At 40.6% G+C, this 15,955-nt stretch overlaps 1 protein-coding gene across 7 annotated transcripts in view; it reads right to left on the bottom strand.

Moving 5' to 3' along the window:
- strbp (spermatid perinuclear RNA binding protein) overlaps nucleotides 1-15,955 on the bottom strand; it is a 181,569-nt gene that overhangs the window by 109,631 nt on the left and 55,983 nt on the right. For 2 of the 7 annotated variants that reach the window (XM_087998444.1, XM_087998443.1), the window contains exon 2: nucleotides 6,583-6,780. The exons of the other annotated variants lie outside the window; for them this stretch is intronic. The gene's annotated coding sequence lies outside the window, so the exon portion shown is untranslated. The remainder of the gene's footprint in view (nucleotides 1-6,582; nucleotides 6,781-15,955) is intronic. 7 annotated transcript variants of the gene reach the window in all.

Raw genomic sequence — 15,955 nt, 5'->3', positions numbered from 1 at the left:
CCTCCGAAGCTCCAAGAAAAACAGCTGCAGCCTGTTCAGCCTCTCCCTATAACTCAAATCCTCCAACCCTGGGAGCATCCTTGTAAATCATTTCTGAACCCTTTCAAGTTTCACAACTTCCTTCCGATAAGGAGACTCGAAATGCATGCAGTATTCCAAAGGTGGCCTGAACAATGTCCTGTACAGCCACAACATGACCTCCCAACTCCTGTACTCAATATTCTGACCAATAAAGGAAAGCATACCAAACACCTTCTTCACTATCCTATCTACCTGCGACTCCACTTTCAAGGAGCTATGAACCTGCACTCCAAGGTCTCTTTGTTCAGCAACACTCCTTACGGCCTTCCCAAACTGTGTTTCATTTTACTTTCTGATTTTAATAAAACTTAACCGATACCAAAGAATCAAAACATATATGATAAAAATGTTGCTATCATATAGGATAAATTAGAAAAATGTCCATTAACTATTACTCAAAATTCATCAGCTCTCATTCGTCATGGTCTCCAAGAAATCTCAAAAGTGAATAAACAAAAGTATAAGAATGATTATTTTATTTCTCATCTGATTTTCTCCCTTAATTGTTTCTTTCCAAATATAGTAAACTACAGTAAAAGTAGTACAGTTCTATATGCAGCCAAAGCTCTCTAGATTACCAGTCATCAGATGAATACAGAAGACATAGAACATTTGACTCATCTTAGCTCATCTTTCTAAAAAGATATGTCAGTTCTCCCCCGTTGAGGTATCAAATTTTTTTTCAATACTTGAATTGTTTCATTTCTATTCCAGTAGTAGAGAATTCCATTGTGTGCATCAATTATTTTTCTGTAATAAACAACTTCTGGAGATATGCATTAAGTTTCCTTTTTACTAGACCCATTCTCAATGTTTAGGAAGTAATTTTCCATTTCTTCACACTATTCACTAATATTTATTTTGCATTCTCAGGCCAATAAAGCAGTTGTAGAATCATAGAATCCCTGCAACGTGCAAACAGGCCATTTGGCCCATCGAGTTCACACCAACATCCGAACAGCAACTCTCTACCCCATCCCCTGTAATCCTATGTTTTCCATGGATAATCCACCTAGCCTGTGCAGCCCTAGACATTATGATCAATTTTGCATGGCCAATCCACCTAACCTGTACAGCTTTGGACTGTAGCTGGAAACCCACACAGACACGGGGAGAATGTGCAAACTCCGCATAGACACTCATCTAAGGCTGGAATCAAATCCTGGTCTCTGGTGCAATGACACAGCAGTGCTAACCACTGAGCTACCTACCGTGTTACCCATTTACAGATAGATGAGGCTGTTCATTCTGGGAGAACACAAGAACACTTACTTAAATTGAGAAAAGCTGCAGGAATCTATGCAAATCATTTTACAGAGCAGCAGAGCTGTTTCAGTCCTCCACGACTGACACTATTTGCTGAACAATGGACAGCATTAGATGATAGATTGAGGCAGATCTCTCACAACAGTTGGATAAATTTAACACATTCACAGAGGTTACTTGGAGATTTAAGAGAGAAAGTGAGGGCTGCAGATGCTGGAGATCAGAGCTGAAAATGTGTTGCTGGAAAAGCGCAGCAGGTCAGGCAGCATCCAAGGAACAGGAGAAGGGCTTATGCCCGAAACGTCGATTCTCCTGTTCCTTGGATGCTGCCTGACCTGCTGCGCTTTTCCAGCAACACATTTTCAGCTACTTGGAGATTTACCCACATTCACGTATGAGGACAGGCTGAATTTCTGATGACGTTTTAATGGTATAAAACATTATCTCGGTTTCTTTCTCCAGATACTGCCTGACGTGCTGAATATTTCCTACATTTTCATTTTTTACCCCAAATATCCAACATTCATATCAATGTGCTTTCAAATGGGTTAAATCTTGAGGTACACAATATGTTATGTCTCTCCATAGAAATGAAAATTTTTATGCACATCAAGGCTTGGTCCAATTATAACATTCAGCACTTAATGATACGATGAATTACAACAAGAGAGTTCAACAGATCTAAAGCAACAGAAAACAACAACTACTTCAAAATGAAAAGATTGCAAGCAGGCAGATATAAGAAAAGGCAGATTCATTTTGAACAGGTATTAATTCATATAAAGCGGTTGTTGCTGGTGGTTAAATACCAGACATTATGTATTTAGCTTCTCATTAGCATTATAATGGAATCATTGTCATGTTGACATTACAAGTGACTTGGGGAATTGATGTTTTACTATACCAGATTCATGGCAAGCCTTTAACAGCAATCACAGAGCAAGAGTCATAGAGATGTACAGCATGGAAACAGACCCTTCGATCCAGCTTGATGCTGACCAGATATACCCAATCTAGCCCCACCTGCCAGCACCCGGCCCATATCCCTCCAAACCCTTCCTATTCATACACCCATCCAAATGCCTTTTAAATGTTGCAATTGTACCAGCCTCCACCACTTCCTCTGGCAACTCATTCCATACACGTGCCACCCTCTGCGTGAAAAAGTTGCCCTTCAGGTCTCTTTTATATCTTTCCCCTCTCACCCTAAACCTATGCCCTCTAGTTCTGGACTCTACAGCCCCAGGGAAAAGACTTTGTCTATTTATCCTATCCATGCCCCGCATGATTTTATAAATATCTATAAGGTCACCCCTCAGCTCCGATGCTCCAGGGAAAACAGCCCCAGCCTATTCAACCTCTCTCTCTATAGCTCAAATCCTCTAATCCTGGCAACCTCCTTGTAAATCATTTCTGAACCCTTTCAAGTTTCACAACATCTTTCCGATAAGGAGACCAGAATTGCACACAATATTCCAACAGTGGCCTAACCAATGTCCTGTAACAGCCACAACATTACCTCCCAACTCCTGTACTCAATACTCTGACCAATAAAGGAAAGCATACCACACACCTTCTTCACAATCCTATCTACCTGCGATTCCACTTTCAAGGAGCAATGAACCTGCACACCAAGGTCTCTTTGTTCAGCAACACTCCCTACGGCCTTACCATTAAGCGTATAAGGAGAAAGTGAGGTCTGCAGATGCTGGAGATCAGAGCTGAAAACGTGTTGCTGGAAAAGCGCAGGTCAGGCAGCATCCAGGGAACAGGAGGATCGACGTTTCGGGCATAAGCCCTTCTCCTGTTCTCTGGATGCTGCCTGACCTGCTGCGCTTTTCCAGCAACGCATTTTCAGCATTAAGTTTATAAGTCCTGCTAAGATTTGCTTTCTCACATTTATCTAAATTAAACCCCACCTGCCACTTCTCAGTACATTGGCTCATCTCATCAGGATCCTGTTGTAATCTGAGGTAACCTTGATTGCTGTCCACGACACTCCAATTTTGGTGTCAACTGCAAACTTACTAACTATACTTCTTATGCTCACATCCAAATCACTTATATAAATGATGAAAAAGTAGGGGACCCAGCACAGATCCTTGTGGCACTCCACTGGTAACAGGGCTCCAGTCTGAAAAACAACCCTCCACCACGACCCTCTTGTCTTCTATCTTTGAACCAATTCTGTACCCAAATGGCTAGTTCTCCCTGTATTCCATGAGATCCAACCTTGCTAACCAGTCTCACATGGGGAGCCTTGTTGAGTGCCTTACTGAAGTGCATACAGATCATATCCACTGCTCTGCCCTCAATCCTCTTTGTTACTTCATCAAAAAATTCAAATCAAGTTGAGAGACATGATTTCCCATGCATAAAGCCATATTGACTATCCCTAATCAGTCCGTGCTTTTCCCAAATACATGTGCATCCTGTCCCTCAGGATACTCTCCAACACCTTGCCCACCACAGATGTTAGACTCACTGGTCCACAGTTCCCTGACTTGTCCTTACCACCCTTTCATATTAAAAACAAGCAGTACAAGTTTAGAATCGAGCACAGAATTTATAAGACCATAAAAAATAGAAAGTGTGGCCATTTGGTATCTTGAGTCCGCTTCACCATCACAGGATCACCACTGGATCATTGCTGATCCGACATTTCTCACATCTAATTTCCTGCCTTTTCTTCATATCACTCAATTCGACCAGTGATCAAGAATCTCAGCCTTAAATTCTGAGGCTACGCTTGCTGCTCCTAGATTCTCCTATGAGGGCTAACATCCTCTCAGAAGTTACCCTGTCAAACCTTTAAGAATCCTCCAGTATATAGAGTCCCCATCCATTTCGTCTTTGCTCATGAGAAGTCCCACCATACCAGGAAATCATCATGGTAAACCTTCTCTGAACAGCCTCAAATCAAACAATTTTAAGCGGATCAAAGCTGCTCTCAGTAGTCCAGATACGGACTCATCAGCATCTTGTCCAGTTGCAATAAGATCTCCCTAGTCTAATACTTAAAACCCCTTGAAATAAGGGACAACGTTCCAATTGCCTTCCTGATAAACTATTACACCTGTGTGGTTTTCTGCGTTCCCTGAACAAGAGCACTAGAGTCCCTTTGTGTTGCACATTTCTACAGATTTCCTCCATTTAAATAATAGTGTTCTCCCTTCTAAAATAAGCAACTTCACACTTTCCGTTATTATACTCCATTTGCCAACATTTTGCCCACTATTAACACCTGTTTGTAAACTATCTGCATCTCCTTCACAACTTGCCTTTCCACCTATTCTTGTGTTATCTGCAAATTTGGCTACACTACATTTACTTCCTTACTCTGTCATTGTAGAACCACTGATTCTGATAGAACTTCACTAGTTACAGGTTGCCAACTTGAAAAAGAACCCCTTATCTCCACTCATGGCTTCCAGCCCAGTAGCTAGTTCTCTATCCACACCAATATACCAACTCTAACACCATGAGTTCTTATCTTATGACTTAACCTTTTGTAAAGTACCTTGTTGAATGCTTTATGGAAGTCCAAATACAACATCTGCTGGTTCCCCCCTCCACTCTGGTTGGAACTTCCACAAAAAACTCTTAACAAATTAATCTAATTTCCTTTCACGAAGCCGTCCTGACTCTGCTAGATTAATGATTTTCCAAAATTCTTATTACTTCCTTAATAATTAATTCCAATATTTCTCCAACAGAATCTTGTATAGCAAATGCCACGGATATTTGAAGAATACATCAAGACTACGTTCTCGTGGCTCAGTAAAGAAAAGTAAACTTGCCTCTTAAAAAGCTGCTCATTCCAAAAAAACAATGTCAGCTGGTTACATTATATTTTTACCTTTAATGCATCAGTTTAACAGAAAAAAAAAACTTTTGCAGCTCTTTCTTGTAAGCAAAAACATGCATTTATATATTGCATTCACAGTTTGGTTGTTTTATCAGAAAATTCGATATGGGTAAACTATCCCAATGTGAAATAAACAGGAGCTCACCTGAAAGGGAGCAGTTTCACCACCTCATTTATAAACAAATCTAAAAGGATATTAAGTCATTAGGAAGGCCTACAGTCTGTGTAAAGAATGCTATGGTGAGACAGTTCCTCAATTTTGATCTAGTGATGGGGGTGGAATGTTACCAAAGTATTTCCAAGTCAAGATGGCATGTGACTGGGAGGAAAGTTTGGCATGATGCCCTTCAGATAGTAGGCAGAGGTTGTGGGTTTGGTTTGAATGATATTGTTGAAAAGGCAACTGTGGAACGAATGTTAAACCCATTACCCAGCTTCAGAAATGCAACCTAAAGAGAGCTGGCAAATTGAGGCACTCATCCCAAGGTCAATATTAAAACCAGAGAAATTTTTAGAAGCTTGGTATTAAAACTGAAAATAGTGGCAAACAATTAAACAACTCACTCCTTAAAAATGGGGAGTACAACACATCAGTGCAAAAGTTAATGCTGAAGTATCTGTAACAATCTTCAGTTAGAACTCTGTTGAGTGGATGATCCATCCCAGCCTCCCAGAATCGCCTTCAGTCATTTCATTTCACTTCACATTAGATCAAGAAACAGCTGAAGACACAGGGTACTGCCATACTGACAAAATTCCAGCAATTGGACTGAAAACCTGAGGTCCAGAAACTAGTGTACCGTAGCACAGTAACAACACTGGAATCAATCCAACTATTTGTAAAACTGCCTAAGTACCTTATCCACACAATAAGCAGGACGCATCTAGACAATTACTGCCCACTACTCCTAATCATCAGTAAAATGATGGGACACGTTGTCAACAGCACTATCAAGAAGCACTTGCTTAGCAATGATCTGCTCCCAAACTCTCACAAATAGTAATTGCTGGAGAAACTCAGCAGTCTGGCAGCCTCATTGAAAAGAAAATAAAGTCAACATTTTGAGTCCAGTGACTCTACTTCAGAACTGAAGAAATCTGTATCCATATGCAGCAAGACCTGGACCGAAAACAGCAAATAATATTGCCACAATGAGCATCTTCACCACAGAGTTTCTTAGCATTCTCATTGCTGAATCTTCATCAACATCCCAGAAACTAAAGTTGGATTCGCATATACATACCGTGGCTACTCAAACAGGTCAGAAACTAGGAACCCTGCAGTAATTAACTTACCTCCTGACTCCCCAAAGCTCGCCTACCATCAAGACACAAATCAGGAGTGTCACAGAATACTCCCCACTTACCTGGATGACTGCAGCTCCAACAACACAAACCTGACACCATCAAGGACAAAGCATCCCGCTTGATTGGCACCACATCCTTAAACATTCACTCCCTCCATCACCGACACTCAGCAGAAGTGTACACGATCTACAAGATGCACTGCAGAAATTCACCAAGGCTTCTTAGGCAGCACCTTCCAAGCCAACCATCGCTGCCATCTAGAATGACAAGGACATCAGATAAATGCCAATATACAGGAACAGCACCACCTGCAAGCTCCTAACCAAGGCACTCATCATCCTGACAATGAAATATGTTCCTAGTCCTTCTTTGGGTGAAAATCCTGGAACTCCATCCTAACAGCGTTCTGGGTGTGCCTAGACCAAATGGACTGCAATGGTTCAAGAAGTAGCTCACCATCACGTTCTGAAGAGAAACGTGTGATGGACAATAAATGATGACCTGTATAGCCCACATTCCTTTAATGAATATAAAATAAACACTCAGGCCTGCTAATCTATCCAGGAGGAGAGTGCAGTCTTTTCCCTAGCAAGCTCAGTTATTGGCCTAGACATTACAAACAGGGTCAGGAATCTTGATCAAATTTTTAAAAATCCATTACCTTTACTTTTAAACATCAGCACTGAAGATTCCTGAATGGAGGCCTCCTTTTACAAACTTACAAGTCCTCAATATCCTGGACAAATCCATCAGAGTAATCTGTATCAGGAATTATGCATGGTCCCAATATGCAACTTTACTCTACACTGCTCTAATGGCCATCTGACCATCAGAATATCTGGATCAATAAAGTTTTTTTTCACATATTAACAGATAATGCTCTTTTGAATCCATGAAGGTGTTGACTCGAAGTGCTAACTCAATATAATGCTCTCTTCAGATCCAAACAATATGCCATTTTGTAAACACTGTAAAGCTTGAAAATATTAGTAAAATCCTAGAGGCATAATTTCACCATGAGTGTTAACACATGCAGTAATAATTTAAGATAATATTTTGTACAAATCCATGGTCCTTGTGAATAAGCAGGTTCATTCTCTTAAAAGGGGATCTTAAACTAGTAATGCCCTGCACGATAATGCAACAGTTCACAATTCTTCCAAGGCTTTTCATGTTTTAAAGACCTGTTGTTTTTACCCAGACTTCCTTGCATTAGTAGCTACCCAACAGAATCCTGCATCATGGGCAAGCAGTGTGGTTAGCAGCTTCTGAAAGACAGATGTTAAACCATGGCCATCTATTGAGTCTACTTTTCTGACTTCTCACTTTTCAGAAAAGTCCCAGGAATTTTGGTGATAATTATTCTATAGCTGATATTCAAACTTCATGAACAGCGGCTATATTACTTTTGCAGAATTAAATGATGGCCAAAATAGACATCTACCTGAGCCCAGCAGACCCATTTAATACTATAATATGATTTTTGTTACTAAAGCAAAACTTGGTAAAGTAGTTATGTTTTAAACAATTTCTAAAGGCAAAATAGAATGTCATAAAAAAAAAGGAATACTGAAAGTTTGACAAATTCTGGCCAGGGACAAACCCACAGAAAACTTGGTCATCCGGAAAAAGCAGCCCTGGCCAACACCCATAGAAAATGAAGGCGAAGTTTTTGCAATTTGGCAAAAAAGATGCACATACTGGTCATTTCGTAAATAGACTCCTAAATGTAGATCTCGAGGGAGAAGAGAGACAGTTTCCTTCTATGCCAAAGGAAGAAACTACTTTGGAGATGACTACTAAGCAAGATGCTGTTGATAACAGATGATCAGATTGAAGAGAAAGGAATTACAGAAATGTCAAAGACAAAGGCGGCCAGGTCTGTCAATCAAACGTTGGCGTGGAGACAGAGCAGAAGAGTTGGACATCGCACACAGCCGTGGTAATAGGGGACTCCATAGTGAGAGGAACTGACCGGGGTTTTTGTGGCAGCAGACGGGGCTTAAGGATGGTGTGTTGCCTTCCTGGTGCCAGGGTTAAAGACATCACAGACAGAGTGCAGGAAATCCTCAAGGACGAAGGTGGAGAGCCAGAGGTGGTGGTACATGTCGGCACAAATGATGTCAGGAAGAAGAGGAGGAACATACTACAGCGGGACTTCGGAGAACTAGGAAGAAGGCTGAAAAGCAGGACGTCCAAGGTGGTTATCTCCGGTTTGCTTCCAGTTCCTCGGGCTGGTGAGGCCAGAAACAGGGAGATAATGGACTTGAACGTGTGGCTGGGGAACTGGTGCAGGAAGCAAGGATTTAAATTCTTGGATCACTGGGGTATGTTTTGTGGCAAGCATAAATTCTACAAGAGAGACGGTTTGCACCTTAATAGGTTATGGACCAGCATTCTGGCAGGCAGGTTTGCTACTGCAACACAGCTACATTTAAACTAAGTAGCGGGGGGAGGGGACAAACTGGATGTTTAAGGAGGAAATTGGAGGGAAAGTTAGAATAAGGGAAGTCAAGAAAGACAACTGTATCAATGAGGCAGAAAACTCAAAGGGATCATGCTGTAAGGTTGAGTGAAATAGGAGTTGATGGGAAGGATGAGGGCAGTAACAAATTAAAAATACTATACATGAATGCACGAAGCATTAGAAATAAGATGGATGAGCTTGAGGCTCTTTTGGAAATTGGCAGATACGATATTGAGGGGATAACTGAGACGTGGCTTCAAGTGGACAGGGCCTGGGAAATGAATATTCAAGGCTACACGTGCTATCGTAAGGACAGGCTGACAGGCAGAGGGGGTGGGGTGGCCATGTTGGTAAGGGATGATATTCAGTCCCTTGCGCGGGGGGGGGGGGGGGGACCTAGAATCAGGGGATGTAGAGTCAGTGTGGATAGAGCTGAGAAATACTAAGGGTAAAAAGACCTTCTTGGGAGTTACCTACAGGCTCCCAAACAGTAGTATGGATGTCGGATGTAAGTTAAATCAGGAGCTGAAATTGGCCTGTCGCAAAGATGTTACTACAGTTGTTATGGGGGATTTCAACATGCAGGTAGACTGGGAGAATCAGGATGGTATTGGACCTCAAGAAAGAGACTTTGTGGAGTGCCTCAGAGATGGATTCTTAGAGCAGCTGGTGCTGGAGCCGACCAGGGAGAAGTCAATTCTGGATCTGGTATTGTGCAACGAACCAGAATTGGTCAGGGACCTCGAAGTGAAGGAGCCATTAGGAGGTAATGACCATAATACAATAACCTTCAATCTGCAATTTGAGAGGGAGAGGGTACAATCGGAAGTGACAATTTTTCAGTTGAATAAAGGGGACTATGGAGCTATGAGGGAGGAGCTGGCCAAAGTTCAATGGTGCAATACCTTAGCAGGGATGACAGTGGAGGAACAATGGCGGATATTTCTGTGTACAATGCAGAAGTTGCAGGATCAGTTCATTCTAAAAAGGAAGATTGATCCTCAGAGGAGGCATGTGTGGCTGTGGCTGACGAGGGAAGTTAGAAACATATAAAGTCAAAAGAAAAAAAATGATAACATAGCAAAGATAAGTGGGAAAATGGAGGACTGGGAAGCTTTTAAAGAACAACAGAGGATTACTAAGAAGGAAATATGCAGAGAAAAAAAAATGAGGTACGAAGGTAAACTGGCCAATAATATAAAGGAGGATAGTAAAAGTTTTTTTAGGTATGTGAAAGGCAAAAAAATGGTTAAGACTAAAATTGGGCCCTTGAAGACAGAAACAGGGGAATATATTACGGGGAACAAAGAAATGGCAGAAGAATTGATTTGGTACTTCAGATCTGTGTTCACTGGGGAAGACACAAGCAATCTCCCTGAGGTAACAGTGGCTGAAGGACCTGAACTGAAGGGAATTTATATTTGCCAGGAATTGGTGTTGGAGAGACTGTTAGGTCTGAAGGTTGATAAGTCCCCGGGGCCTGATGGTCTGCATCCCAGGGTACTGAAAGAGGTGGCTCGAGAAATCGTGGATGCTTTAGTGATTATTTTCCAGAGTTCGATAGATTCGGGATCAGTTCCTGCAGATTGGAGGGTGGCTAATGTTATACCACTTTTTAAGTGGGAGAGAGAAAGCAGGAAATTATAGACCAGTTAGTCTGACCTCAGTGGTGGGATAGATGCTGGAGTCTATTATAAAGGATGAAATTACGCCATATCTGGATCGTAGTAACAGGATAGGTCAGAGTCAGCGTGGATTTATGAAGGGGAAATCGTGCTTACCTAATCTTCTGGAATTTTTTGAGGACGTAACTCTGAGGATGGACGAGGGAGATCCAGTAGATGTAGTGTACCTGGACTTTCAGAAAACTCTTGATAAAGTCCCACATAGGAGGTTAGTGAGCAAAATTAGGGCGCATGGTATTGGGGGCAAAGTACTAACTTGGATTGAAAGTTGGTTGGCTGATAGGAAACAAAGAGTAGTGATAAACTGCTCCATTTCGGAATGGCAGGCAGAGACCAGTGGGGTACCGCAGGGATCAGTACTGGGACCACAGCTTTTTACAATATATGTTAATGATATAGAAGATGGTATTAGTAATAACATTAGCAAATTTGCTGATGATACTAAGCTGGGTGGCAGGGTGAAATGTGATGAGGATGTTAGGAGATTACAGGGTGACCGGGACAAGTTAGGTGAGTGGGCAGATGCATGGCAGATGCAGTTTAATGTGGATAAATGTATGGTTATCCGCTTTGGTGCCAAGAACAGGAAAGCAGATTACTACCTCAATGGAATCAATTTAGGTAAAGGGGCAGTACAGAGAGATCTGGGTGTTCTTGTACACCAGTCAATGAAGGCAAGTATGCAGGTACAGCAGGTAGTGAAGAAGGCTAATAGCATGCTGGCCTTCATAACAAGAGGGATTGAGTATAGAAGCAAAGAGGTTCTTCTGCAGCTGTACAGGGCCCTGGTGAGACCACACCTGGAGTACTGTGTGCAGTTCTGGCTCCAAATTTGAGGAAAGACATTCTGGCTATTGTGGGAGTGCAGCGTAGGTTCATGAGATCAATTCCTGGAATGGCAGGATTACCTTACACTGAAAGACTGGAGCGACTGGGCTTGTATACCCTTGAGTTTAGAAGACTGAGAGGGGATATGATTGAGATATAAGATTATTAAAGGATTGGACACTCTGGAGGCAGGAAACATGTTTCTGCGGATGGGTGAGTGCCGAACCAGAGGACACAGCTTAAAAATATGGGGTAGACCATTTAGGACAGAGATGAGGAGAAACTTCTTCACCCAGAGAGTGGTGGCTGTGTGGAATGCTCTGCCCCAGAGGGCAGTGGAGGCCCAGTCTCTGGATTCATCTAAGGAAGAGTTGGATAGAGCTCTCAAGGATTGTGGAATCAAGGGTTATGGAGATAAGGCAGGAACAGGATACTGATTAAGGATGATCAGCCATGATCATATTGAATGGTGGTGCAGGCTTGAAGGGCAGAATGGCCTACTCCTGCACCTATTGTCTATAAATGAGTATTAAGAGCATACTATGCTGTTGGATATATGTTTGACAATGGTCAGAAGATGGCATGAGATTTAAAAATGGACACTGGAAGGCTAATTCTGGGGTCATTAACAGGGAGAATACAACTTGTTGAATGGCTGGGAGAAGTTTGGGACTTGATCTGTAAGACTCCATATTTGTTGATATTGTGGCATAATGCAAAAACATGGCACTTAATTTTCAGTTCTTAATTAGTTGATAGGGAGAATACCTTTTCTGTAGTTTAGTGTATTAAGTTGCCTAAGTAATGTCTTGATGGTGATTGTAGTTTGTTCGTTTAAAATCTTAACATATGAAATCTTTAGAAGTTATCAATGTCCAATAAAATCTCTAAAAAGAGATGTGAATTTTCCAATCCCTATGGGTACCATAACATTTTTAAAACAGATATGCTATGTTTCAGTCTCAAATAACATTGAATAGCAGGTAAACAGCAGATAAAGAGAGGCTGCCGATATCATCTACAGCAATGGAAGAGTCACTTTAAACTGTATACAAGAATCCATCAGCAAGTAACAATTAAAATCTATAATAAGTAACAGAAGTGCCTTCAATACTAAAAGTTGCCCTGAGTGATGATACGCTTCAATTTGAAGACTCACCAGAACAGTTTGAAGAGAAAGAGACTTGAATTAAGGCTTCAAAAAAAATGTAAATTAATGCTAATAACCACTTCTCTTTCTCAAGAGGACATAAAATAATTCATCACTAATAAATGATTTGCACAATCTACAGAAAGATGCAAATCCTTGGCACATATATCTACCTAACTTTAGTTGAACAATACAGAAAATCATTAAATTTAAGTGTATGAGAGAGAAAATAAGAAATGTTTTTGTAAAAAAAACAATTTAATACACTCCATAGAGGATACTGATGACTGAAGGGAATTAAAGGAAAAACAGAGAGAGAGAGAAAAAAGGTTTGAACTAAAAGAGTTAAAACAAGATATTATTTGTTGTTAGTTAATTTGGAAAACAAAAACGTCCAAGAAGTGAACAGATAGAAAAAAAAGAGTTAAATTTGAGATAGAATATGGAGCAGGCCTCAGAGCACTTTGAGGGAGTAAGCAACACTAGAATGGGTGCTAGGGGAGATGTTCAAAATTGAGAAGGGCTTTGGTGGTTTAATGACAGGATAGTCATTCATCAGATGACACAAATGAGAATCATTTCACAAAAAAGAAAACACAGGTGGAAAATGAGAATTTCTTTTTATATGATTAGGAGGTGTCAGTGTTGGACTGGGGTGTACACAATTAAAAATCAGATTATAGCCCAAGAGATTTATTTGGAAGAACTAGCTTTCAGAGCGCTGCTCCTTCATCAAGTGGTTGTGGAGTATATATCTTTTTATATGCAAGGAGTTATAATCCAGCAGCCTATTTGTACAGCCTGATACCAATTAAAGTGACTTCCAAAATCAACTTGGACAGATTACTTGAAAACAGAAGCTTGCCAGGCTACAAGAGAAGCACAAGGGGAGTAGAACTAATTTGATAGCTCTTTCAAAGAGCTGATATAGACACAATGGGCTAATTTGGTCTTTTGTGAAGCAACCTTCCAACTCGGCACTGCCCTCATGACCTGTCCATCTTCCTTCCTAACTATCGTTTCACCCTCCTCTGACCTATCAGCATTACGCTTACTCCATCTACCCATCACACTCTCAGCTACCTTGCCCCACTGCCCCACACCCCTTCCCATTTATCTCACCACTCCTTCAGCTCATAGCCTCGCTCCTGGTGAAGGGCGATTCTCCTGCTCCTCGGATGCTGCCTGACCTGCTGTGCTTTTCCAGCACCAGACTCTCAATCATAATTATATGATTATCTAATAGTAGTAAGAAGAAGTAGTGCAAAGGCAAAGGGTAAGAAACAGCATTACTCCAGCAAGAGGATATGGAAACAAAGCTGCTTTAAGCCTACATTCCCCCTAAAAATACAGACATCCATTCAGCTAACCAAATGAAAGAAATCAGAATAAAAAAGAACAAGAAGAAAACTAAACGTGGCAGAAAGCCCCATGGAGTGCTACAAAAACCAACATGGGTGATCAACTGTTTGGTCAAAGTAACAAGTTGTATAGAATTTCTTAAGGAAGGAAGGGGGTGATTCTGCAAGGGAACTCCAGACTTATACAACTGAAGATATAGATATCAACTGTGAGACAAAAGTAGTGATTATGCAAGAGCATCTAGAATTTAGGGAAGAGTGTTCCAAGGGTTGCACAGCTCAAAAGATCAGGAATGAGAAGGACTAAAATCACAGTGGGAACCAAGATGAGTCAATAAGCACAGATGCAATAAAACAAACAAATGATGAATTCTGGAAGTCTGAAGGAAAAATAAAGTTTGGAGAAATTCAGCAGGTGTGGCAGTGTCTGTGGAGAGAAAAACAAAGTTAATGTTTCAAGTCCTGTGATCTATCTTCAAAAACAGGTGTGAACACGTGAATGTATACAGCTTGATGCAAGATAGAATACAAGCAGCAGATTTTGCCATGACCTTAAACTTAGTGAGGGTGGAAGACTGAAGGTTAACCAGAGAAGTTAGTTTGGAGATATCAAAATGAATGGGCTATTTCAATATTAGCTGAGGCAAGTACAGAGATAGCATCCTGGTGATGGAGAGGAGACAAGCATTTAAAATGTGAATCAGGCAATTTTACTGACATCTTTTTAAAACAATATGGAAATATATTTTGCATCTCTTACTTTGATCAATAAATAAGATACCAACAAGTTCTCCGCAATGGGTAACAATCATGTATCTAATTTGCAATATGATTTTAATCTTCGACATAATTCTTCCTGTAAGTCATTCCTGTCAGTATATTATTTTTATTTAATTTTATATCTATTTGCAGGTACTATTAAGACTGAGCTCTCAAAGCTAAAACAGAATGATTTAGCTAAAAAGAAACCCCAAATTTCTTCACCTCATCTTGGAATGCAGTCAGCATCAGATATGCACAATCAACAATTACAAGGAAATTACAGTGAAAATGATGGATATAAAGTGCAATTCACTGCAAAAAAGTGCTGCATTAGTATAAATCCAGTAAAATGCCATGTAATTCAGCCAGAAAGTGGTGGCAATCAAAAGTGTGTGGTTGTTAAAAAATAATAAATGCCTTTCTTGACGGTGAAGTAGGCATATAGCCATCAGTTTGATGCCATGAAATATGATCATATAATTGTTATGTAGCGTCCAACATTGAATTGCTCCAGAATTTTAATTCTGTTTGATATAAATAAAGTGGTAGTATTGTCAACACTTAGACAAGTCCATTTCATACCATCTACCTTTTTCCTCCATATAATAGAAAATGGATCTGCTACCAGCAGCATGCATGTATCTCTGGCGAAAGTTCCAAAAAGCACAATGAGAAGTATCACCAGTATTAATTCCTACTTCTGGAGAATCTGAATTAACAGTAAAAGAGCACAATCATTCAAAACTATAACTGTCTTTTTAAAAATCAACCTGTTCTGAAGTGTTATAACACACCTTGGGACAGGGTGAGACTTGAATCCAGGTATTCTGGCCCAGAGGCAGGAACACTACAATTGCAGCACAAGACTATTTCAACTGGAATTAAATGCCCTTAACAATCAAAACTCTAGAATCAAATCAATTGCCTACCAGCAATGAGGCAAGAATGGACCAATTGAAATCTGGGACTCGTCAGCACATTGTTGGCCTGTAATTCTCCAGGTACAGATGAAAAATAAACTTCACTCTTGCAGTTTTAATTGTCTGAACCTTGAAATGTTATTTTCTAAATGACTGATAACATAATTTAGATGTAGAGGTGTCAGTGCTGGACTGGGATGGACAAAGTTAAAAATTACACAACACCAGGTTACAGTCCAACAGGTTTATTTGAAAGTAC

This window comes from Chiloscyllium plagiosum, unplaced genomic scaffold, assembly GCF_037043375.1.
Source record: "Chiloscyllium plagiosum isolate Xiang-an unplaced genomic scaffold, Cpla_swu_hap1 HiC_scaffold_21, whole genome shotgun sequence".
NCBI lineage: Eukaryota > Metazoa > Chordata > Chondrichthyes > Orectolobiformes > Hemiscylliidae > Chiloscyllium > Chiloscyllium plagiosum.
This window is presented reverse-complemented; position numbering and strand designations above follow the sequence as displayed.